General features: G+C 37.8%; 1 pseudogene; it reads left to right on the forward strand.

The window, feature by feature from the left end:
- Window positions 1-422: 422 nt before the first annotated feature.
- On the forward strand, window positions 423-4,983 carry LOC119524784 (annotated as a pseudogene).
- Window positions 4,984-10,649: the final 5,666 nt, after the last annotated feature.

Here is a 10,649-nt window from a genome sequence, read left to right on the forward strand (position 1 = left end):
TATTGTATCAGCTGGAAAGCCTGGTGAAGGACCACTGAAGGAAACTTGTGCAACAACCAAAATTGGCTGCACTTTCTAAGCTGTGGGTGCATGGCATGAATTTTTCTAAATGGGCAGTGTCCATGGCAGCTGAAAAGCATTTTTTTATAGCTAGCCCCTGATAACATGCCAATTATGGCACCTCCTTTGGGCAAATTTTCCCCAGTGACCATTAATGCCATCCAATATCACCATGATCCTGATTGCTGGTCTCAAAATACTATCAATTTAAGTTCTTTAGTAGTTGAGAATAAAGAGTCAGCCACAAATGTCTAAGCAGAATCCTGTAGTGGAACAGAAGTCATAGCTACCAGGTGGCTTATCTGCAAACCCATTATCCAAGTTTCTGACACAGATCAACCTGGCTTCATGATTACTCCAGCATGTGCTGCAAGGCCAGCCCTCCATGTTTGGGACATTTTCAAATTCACTGCCCCAAACCCATAGAACCAGTTCTTCCTTCTCATCCTCCACAACTGAGATATCCACCAAACCAGAATGTGCAATGACATGCAAGAGCCCAACTCTACAGATGTCTTTCTTGTCTCAGTGAGCCATAAACTGTGGCAGATCAGCAGTGCATGGCTGCCCCATCAACTACTAATGGCACATCCTGTACAACTTCCAGTGCCACCACTACCAATACTGCAGGATACCATGGAAAGGATTTTGGTTCACCTCGGATCAATTTGAGCTCACCAGTTGGAGGTTCTTTTCATCTTCCTTCTCTTCCAGATACTGATTGTTCAAGATCTATTATTCTGGACTGTATCTGGATGGGAGAAACTAGCAAAGATCATGGCCAGCCAGGACTTCCCTCAAACAGAACCATCCAGTGTCCAGATTACCCAGTGCCATCTCCAGGCCATGCAGGACCTGTTATTAAGACTAGTGTACATACCAATATGTTCACCAGCACTTCCAGCTCTGGAAGTCGAGGATGCAAGGCTCTTCTAGCAAACCAGCAGGAGCTGATCCTACACACAAAGACCCAGTGATCATGTTAGAGCTGATCTGAATAAAACAAGAAAACAGGAGACCACCTGAAAATTATGACTTTCCTGTTTTTGAGAAATGAGAAACAGATGAAGAATCTAGACCTCAAAATACCAACTATCCAAGAAGCACACTCTCATCCATGCTCTTGAGTAGCAGTCAGGGCTGTTTCCAAGGAGGCTTTGTTAACTTAGACGATCCAATAGCACAGGACATCAGTCTGGACTTCACCAGGAAAATTCCTCACATGGAAAGTCTGAGTGGCTGGACACTTCCCAGAAATCACTGCTTGACATTAGAGTGATGAAGAAAGAGGGGGACCCCAATGAGGAGTAGTGTGCAATTTGTCACAATGGGATTCCTGTCCTTTGAAAAGTGTCTCAGAGCATCCCATCTCTCTTATCATGTGCCCACATTGAAACATTTTTCAAGTGAAGTGCGGATTTGTACTTTCTGCTGAGACTTATCTAAACCAGAAGTTGAATATGATTGCTGTGCTCCCAACCTTAATTCAGAAAATGGAAAATTGAAGACCCTGTTAAGTCAACACCAATATAGATAAAAGAAGAGTAAATGGCTACCATTATTTCTCTATGGCCATGAAATAAGCCTGGTTTCTCAAAACCTAGTTCCTCTAACCATGTCTGATTACTATAAAATAATTAAAAATCCAGAGGACTTGTCAACTATCAAGAACAGACTACATAGATGGAGATATTGTGGGTTCCATTTCAGACCACCACAATAAAGTGAATATAGCAATAACCTGAGTTAAATGATTTTTTTTATTTCCTGGTACATATGTAAGTTATGCTTGCACTAAGTAGTCTATGAAGTGTACAACACTATGAAGTGTTCAAAAGCAAATAAACACTACTTGCTTCTTAAAAAACATGTTATATGCCTTAATCAGAAAACTCTATTGATAAAAAATGCTGACCCTCATCTTAGCCTCCAGCAGGTGGTAAATTTTTACTGGTGGAGTGTCTTGTCCAGATGTTGATGGCTGCTTACTGATCAGGATGGTGGTTGCTGAAGTTTGGGGTGGCTGTAGTAATTTCTTAAAAAAAAGGCAGGAATGAAGTTGCCTGCTGTGACTGACACTTCCTTTCACAAAAGATTTCTGTGTAACATGTGATGCTGTTTGATAGCATTTTACACACAGTAGAGCTTCTTTCAAATTGGAGTCAGTCCAATCAAACCCTGCTGCTGCTTTATTAATGAAGATGATGTAATATTCTAGATAATTTGTCATTTCAACAATTTTCACAGCATCTTCACTAGGAGTAGACTATCTCAAGAGACCACTTTCTTTGATTATCTATAAGAAGCATTTCCTAATCCATTCAAATTTTATTATGAGATTGTTGCATCTTCAGGCTCCACTTCCAATACTAGTTCTCTTGCTATTTCCACCACATCTGCAGTAATTCCTCCACTGAAATCATGAAACTCTCAAAGTCATCCATGAGTGTTGGAATTGTCTCCCAATATCCTATTAATATTGATATTTTGACCTCTTCCTATGAATCACGAATGTTCTTAAAGGCATAAAGAATGCTAAATTCTTCCCAGAAGGTTTTCAGTTTACTTTGCCTAGATCCATCAGAGGAATCACTATCCATGACAGCTAGACCACAGGGCCTTACAAAATGTTTTCCTTAAATAAGAGTTGAAAGTTGAAATTACTCGTTGATCCATGGGTTGCAGAATTGATCTTGTGCTGGCAGGCATGAAAATACTAATCTTGTTTATATGTTCATCAGAGCTCTTGGGTGTCCAGGTGAATTGTTAATGAACAGTAATATTTTGAATGGAATATTTTTTCCTGACCAGTAGGTCTCAACAGTGGGTGCAAATTATTCATTAAATCATGCTGTAAACAGACATACCATCATCCAGACTTTGTTGTTCCATTTATAGAGCACAGGCAGAGAAGATTTAGCATAATTCTTAAGGGTCCTAGGATTTTCAGAGTGGCAAATGAGCATTGATTTCAACTTAAACTCACCAGCTGCATTAGCCCCAAGTAAGAGAGTCTGTCCTTTGAAGCTTTGAAGCCAGACATTGACTTCTCCTCTTTAGCTGTGAAAGTTCTAGATGGCTTCTTCTTTCAATACAAGACTGTTTTGTCTACATGGAAAATCTGCTTCCCCAGTGAAAAGGGGATAATAACAAGAAGAGAACACCCCATGAGTTTGTCTTGGTGTTTCCCATGATCACTTTAGAGTTGTCTCTAACCTGGCAATATACTTTTCATGGGATTCTGTAGTATTGGAAGATGCCATGAGAGCCCTCATGTTTTGTTTTGTGATTTGGCAGTTTTCTTAGAGAAGTTGTGGGTTTACAGGACAATCATGCATAAAATGTAGGATTCCCATTCACCACCCAACAACAAACCTTGCATTTGCATGGAACATTTGTTTCAATTGATAACAACACATATTTTTTTAATTTGTACTATTAATTAAAGACCATGGATGTAGTACACTTCCATGGATATTTTTAAAATTTTGTTGTTTCCATATATACAACCTACATTTCCCCCCTTTTATCATATGCAGATATGTATATCAGTGCTGCTAACTATGTTCACACTATTGTGCTGCCATTGTCACCATCCATTACCAAATCATTTCCATCATTCCAAGTAAGAACCCTGTACATTTTAAACCTTAACACAACTTTCCCTATCCTCATTCAGTCCCCTGGTAACCTATACTCTAGATTCTGACTCTGTGAGTGTGTGTAGTATAAGGTTTCAAATCAGTGAGATCATACAGTATTTGTCCCTTTGTGTCTGGCTTATTTCACTCAACATGATGTCTTCATGTTGTTGCATGTATCAGGACTTCATTCCCTTTATGGCTGAATAGTTTTCAATTTTATGGTTATACCACATTTTATTTATCCATTCATCAGCTGATGGACACGGGTTGCTACCATCTTTTGGCAATTGTGAATAGTACTGCTATGAACATCAATGTGCAAATATCTGTTTGAATTACTGCTTTCAAATCTTTTGTGTACATAGCTTGTGATGGGATTGTCAGCTCATATGATAATTCTATACTTAGCTTTCTGAAGAAATGGCAAACTGTCTAACTTCTGTCTCTATGGTATATACATACAATAGAATGTTATTCCAGCCTAAAAAGGAATGAAGTACTAATACATGCTACCACATGGATGATCCTTGAGATCATTGTGTTCAATGAAATATGCCAGACACAAATGGGCAAATACTGCATGAGTAAACTTATATGAATAATCTAGAATATGTTCTAATAGTTTATAAAATTGATTTTATGGGATTTACAACCATGCCATCTGAAAAAGAGAAAGTTTTATATCTTTCTTTCCAACATACATACATTACTTTTCTTTTCTTTCCCCCTTTTCTTTCTGGACAGGGTTTTTAAAACTTTATTGTAGTAACATATAGATGAAATAAAATTTCCCATTTAGCCACTTTCAAGTGTAAAACTCAGTAGTATTCATTATGCACGGTATTTTCTAAGCTGATAGAGTTCCACTTAGGCAATGGAAAAATAAAACACTATTCCCTCCTGAAATCTCATTCTAAACAAAAATAGGAAAGTTGACAGTATTTGGTACCCACTTCTGATATGTCTAAATGCCCAGCTAGCCAGCTCATTCATGGTAACAGATTCCTCTACTTAAACAGCTTATTCTGGGAAATATACCAACCATACTTACCATTCCCCATCAGAACAATTAACCCACTCCATTATGCTCCTCTTTAGGAGGCTGAAATGTGATTTGAGTTCATGATTTCTATTCCCACCTGAATGTAGGATCCATGAAAGAAAAACTTTCATTTTGCCTGAGGCTGACTCTTCTGGACCTGAATCCAACCAAGCACAAGGACCTTTCATGAATGGTCATAGAATGAATATGTTACTGAGCTTGAGAAGCACCTGGTGAAAGAAGGTGGGCTCAACTGATAGGAGGGAAAATAGGGCCAATCATTTGACATTGACATGAATTTACATTCCTGCAGGCAGTTTAGCAGTTTAAATGTTTTTTAAATGTACAGGACACTTACAAAAATAATACAAATTCCATACACAGAACTCCAACTTATCCCCATTACCCTGAGTACAGAATCCACCAGTTTTAACATTTTCATGTGTATTGTTTTTTTCTTCCTCCTTTCCTCCCTCCCTCCCTTCCTTCCTTTTGTGTCTAGCAATCTATTTTCTGAACCTTTGAATGTAGGTCATTTATATACATCATGCTCCTTGATACAACCATGTACATTTCCAAAGAACAAGGATATTCACACACAACCAAAGTGCAGTTGTCTAACCCAAGAAATTTAACATTGATAAAAGATTACAGTTTATGTTCCAATTTTTTACCTGTCTCAGTAATGTCCATTTGAGCCTTTTCTCCTCTTTTATTAGATTCCATCCATGTTCATGTGTTTCATTTAAATGACATTGTCTCTTTAGATGCTCATTTTTAGTTGTAGAAACTTATCCAACATAAACTTTCTCATCTCAACCACTCAGAAACAATCAAATCCTTGTGATTAATGATATTCACAATGTTGCAGTTTCCTAAACACCTTCCATTACTAAAACTTTCACATCCCCACAGTCAGAAACCCTACATACATTATGTATTTTCCTGCCTGATTGCACTGGCTGAAATCACTGGTACAATGTTGACTAACAGAGATATCCTTGTTTTGTTCCAGACTTAGGGAAAAATCTTCTAGACTATCATGATTAAGCATGATTGATGTAGAATCTTTTTAGATACCCTTTGTCAAGTTGAACATGTCCCATTTTATTTATCTTTTGAGAGGGATAATAACAGCAGGAGTTTTCCATATCTTGTCCCTCTGTGAATCTAAATGGTAGTATAGGAGAAAATTATGAGTGTGCATGTCAGATGGTACCAGGAGAATAACATACATTGGAAACTAAATCATTCTATTCTTATAGAACCTCAACTATAGACTTAAACATACACAGGAAAAAAAAAACTTTAAATAAGTTTTCCTATGGTGGGGAAATATGTCTTCTCAATTCTGGATATTATACAGGCATTGATCCATTACTCAACTTGAAACATACACATATTTATTATTAGTTTACATCATGCCTTGTTTTTCTTATCATTTAGATAATTGTGTAATCTGTTGGGTCACATCTAAATGTTTACATATTTTAAAACCTCCATAACACCCTAAGTTGATCCTACAGAAAATAAAATGGAACACATTTGGAAATTGATCTGAAATTCAATGTATGTTTATATGACATATAAATATAAAACCCCAAGAAGAAAACCATACAGATACTAAATATTTCACATGTTATTTTACCTAATTCATTTACTTAATTTATGTTCATAATACATAAAATGTTCCATATCTGCTGTTACTTTGTAACATCTGTGTACCAAGCAGAAAACTGCTTAACTCTGAATATGAAGTAGTTTTCTATAAATGTTTTTTGTGATCAAAGGTTTATTTGTCTTTCCCAGAATAAATTGGAGGCATGGAAGTGCTCAGACTTGTGACAGGAGAGATATGCAAAAAGATTTGATCATCATTAATTGGGTTTGAAGGAGAGAAAAATGGATGCAGTGGCTCCATAGCAGAAATTTTGGTGAATGTAAAGATATGGGATCCATCACTAACATCACAAAAGGAAATGTTGCCGATATACATATCCAGGAAAATCTCTACTCAGTGTAGCTGGAAGTTCACACACAGGGTTGTCAAAGGAGCAGTGCTGGCTGAGTAGGACCCTCCCTTTCTCAAGCCAATGACCCAGAATCCAAGTTCTGAAGACAGTTGGATGTTCCCTTTTTGATTAACAGATTCTGTGCAAACACCCAGTTCCCATTCTTTGCTTGCTCTGACATCCACCTCCCAGTAATGGCAGCCAGAGGTGAACTGATGGGAGCCCAAGACATAGATTGAAGACTTGAATCTCTCAGCATGTCTTCTCCAATTCTGATTGAAATTCCCACATCAGGCAGTCCTCAGGTCATCAGAAATGATGAGGTAGCTGTTTGCTATGTCAACATCCAAGGTCATATCCACTGTGGAAAAAAATATAAGGAGCTCAGCAAATACATAGACTCCTCCCTCTTCACTTCTACTGACATAGTCCAAATATCTATTTCCCTTTCACATGTTTGTATCTATATCACTAAATCAAAATTTTCCTTAGGAAACTTCCCTGTTCTCCTTAATCAAATTTTATATCTAGAATGGAGGGATATAATTGTAACCAGTCCTGTTAGTCATGGTAGGTATTCTTTATATATTATTTGTTTCAAGATTTTTCTTTCCTTAATATGTGAGATACATGAAAATAGAGACTATCATGTTGGTCTGCTCTAAAATTTTAGAGAAATTTTCACAGATCCGATGAAAATATAGGTATCTAATAGGTATTTTGAATAATGGAAAATAATCTGAATTATTTTAGAATAATGTTCATATATTAAAAATTGTTTTTCTTTGCAATTTTGCTTCCCTATTTAGTTCTGACTATGCAATTGCATTCCAGGCTTTTGTTTTCTGAGAGTTATATCAAAAATGAAGAGGTAATGTGAGCAGTCCTGAAACAAGAAACATCATCTCTGTGGAAGTGAAGACAGAGGGAGGGATTCCTTGGGTATGAGTAGACTTAGCTTTGGGTCTATGCAGCAGCTTAGACTCAGAGCATGCAGGGTGCAGTTCTCAGATGGGCTGGTGATCTGGGAGAGGAGTGGCTTTGTGGATTTCCAGGATCTAAGCAAGCTCAAATTCATAGGATCTGGGTGCAGAACCACTTGTACTAATGCTACTATGTGGACAGAGCCAATATGAGACTCAGAAGTGGGTCCTTTGGGCTGTGACCAATTATTTCATGTGGCTACCTTATGACTTGGCTTGGTGGAAGGCACTAGGATATGTGTGATGCCTGCAGAGGTCTTGTCAAGGGTATGGTATATCTGGGATATGTCTGCCCATTTCAAGTGCAAGATTGCATGGACCCAAAAGCACAGTAACTCAGAAAACACAATTCATTTTCCCAATTGATATTGTGGGCTGGGATTCCTACCTAAACACACTCATTCTATGGACACCCTAAGCACTGTTTAATATGACATGGTTTAACAGATATTGTTCTTAGAGAGAGAATGAGCAAGTACCTGGCATATGCAAAGGAGCCTGGTTTCAGGAATGTGGTAGGTCTGGCCTGACTTTAGACCCAATATACATGCAACTGAGCTGTGATTGCTCAATGTAACTGCATAATTTTCTCGAAGTTCTACAAAGAAAACCCCTCAGAATTCTGATTTCCAATCCAGATTATTTTCTTCAGCTCCAGATAAGGATAGGAAGGATGTGCTGCCATCCATTTTCTGCAACTGAACCTAGATCTATAGAACCAACAGCCACATAGAACTTTTCCAGGTGGTGCTAGGAAGTATGAGCTTGGGTATAAATGCATTCACCATAGTGGTTGCCCTTGCTTACTGTGGATTAGAGTCACCTGGGTGTTTTGAACATTGCAGATTCCTGGGATATAGAGGCAAAAAGGAGGGCAGGTAAAAGTTCTCTGGGAACCAGTAGCCTCAGCAACACCTGAGCACTGGCAGAAATCCAGATTTTCAGGGAAGACAAGCACCACATAAATGGAATCCACATATTAAGAAGGATCACTGGTAATTTAATGTATTTTCAAAGAGAGAAACCATGAAAAGGCTTTTGCTGCCCACTAGAAGCATAATGTGAGCCACATGTGCAATTTTAACATTTCTTTATGGATATTAAAAAATTAGAAGAAATATGAAATTAGTTTCTAAAAACATGTTTTATTTAACCCAATATATCCAAAAAGATTATAATTTCTGTACCTCACATTAGCCACACTTAAACTGCTCAATAGTCATCAGTGACTACCATATTGGACAACACAGATCTAGGAATGAATTAATATTCCATTTCCTTTGAAACCTTCAGGTGTATCTAATCTATTCTCAGAGGTAAGAACAACTGCTGCTTGGGGAGAAAAAAATTTGAGGTGCCAGAATTCAGCTCATGCCTATGTTCAATAGAGATCCTTTTGAACATTTCTTCATTCAAGGGCCCTTTTTAAGTTGAGGAAAAGTACAGATTCCCTACCTTGAAATTTCAGCATCCTTGTGTACATTTGTAGAACAGCTCTCAGGTGGGGGTCCAGGTCCTTGACCTTGGAAACCAGCTTCCCCAGCTGCCAGTTGGGCCTGACATTGTTCTTCTGAGAGACTATGGAACAGAAGGTGCACAGCAAACCATTGCCACAGGATTCCTTCTTTAGTGAATCAGAATTCAGACCCAGAATCTGATGCAGCAGAAGCAGCAGATGTATCCACATTTTAGGTGCATCAGATTTTCAAGATAGTCCAGACATACAATACCTCTACTTGCTTCTTTAAAGTATTCAGCCATGGCCACTATCTGGGGAGGAAAATGTGCATGATAATAGAGTTTCCAAGAGTTAAATGATAATATGCCTAATGTACTTTGGACATCATTCATCTTACATGCCTAGAGAAATTTTTTACCTTCTCTGTGCAATCCCTAGTACTAGGTAGTGAAGATAATATATAAAAACAAATAGAAAAGTCATGGTCCTGAACTTCTGAAATTATAAATGCTAGTTTGAATGAGCTCATGACTCGTCATTTGGCTTTAAGTTTAGTTGGTGAAGAAAAATGAAACTAAAAATCAATCAACAAATAAAAGAAACTAAAATAAGAAAAAAAGTTTAGGTGCTCAGAATTCTCTATGTGGGCTGTCCAAGAGGGTAGTCATGAGACACATGTGGTTATTGAGCACCTGAAATGGGACAAATCTGAACTGAGATGTGCTGTGAGTACAAAATGCACACAAATGTTGAAAATGTAATGAGAAAGATAATGTAAATTATTTCATTAAGGAATTAAAATTTGATTACATGTTGAAATACTAATATTTTTCTTATTAAAATTAATTTGACCTATTTCTTTTTACTTTCTTTAACATGGATACTAGAATAAATAATTATATAAGTTACTCAATTTTTTTTGGACATTGCTTGTCTAGATGCAGACATCTTCCAACTCCCCCAGATAGTCCAAATGTGTGTGGTCAAAGCCCCTGGCAGCAGCTGTGAAGTTGATCAATTCAATGGAGGACTTCAGTTCACCATCCCTTAGAGTTGGCCAAGCTATGCTTTGACTAATGATAAAAGATCTTGTCATTTCTTCAGCCTAGATATTGAAATCTAGGTTTTCCAACTGCTCCTGGAACAGAGGTATCAAGATCTCAAGAGTCCCTAAGGGCTCAGACTGTGTGTTAAATTGACTTGGCCCCCAAAATTATTTGCAGCATTAATATTTTCTCAAGTGTTTTTACCTTGCCCCATCATATCTTCCATTGGTTGAAATCTGATAACTAAAACAATATATGAGAAGACTGGCCTCATCTCTCTCCCACAAGAGCCTCCTCTGACCTCCAGATGCTTCCACTGACAGCTCAGTTCTGGAGTGAGAGCCACAGACCAGGGGCTTTTGTCAGAGGCCGCTCCTCCTACCTCATTATTTCCTGCCACTCC

Source organism: Choloepus didactylus (assembly GCF_015220235.1).
Source record: "Choloepus didactylus isolate mChoDid1 chromosome 13 unlocalized genomic scaffold, mChoDid1.pri SUPER_13_unloc1, whole genome shotgun sequence".
In the NCBI taxonomy this organism is placed as follows: domain Eukaryota; kingdom Metazoa; phylum Chordata; class Mammalia; order Pilosa; family Megalonychidae; genus Choloepus; species Choloepus didactylus.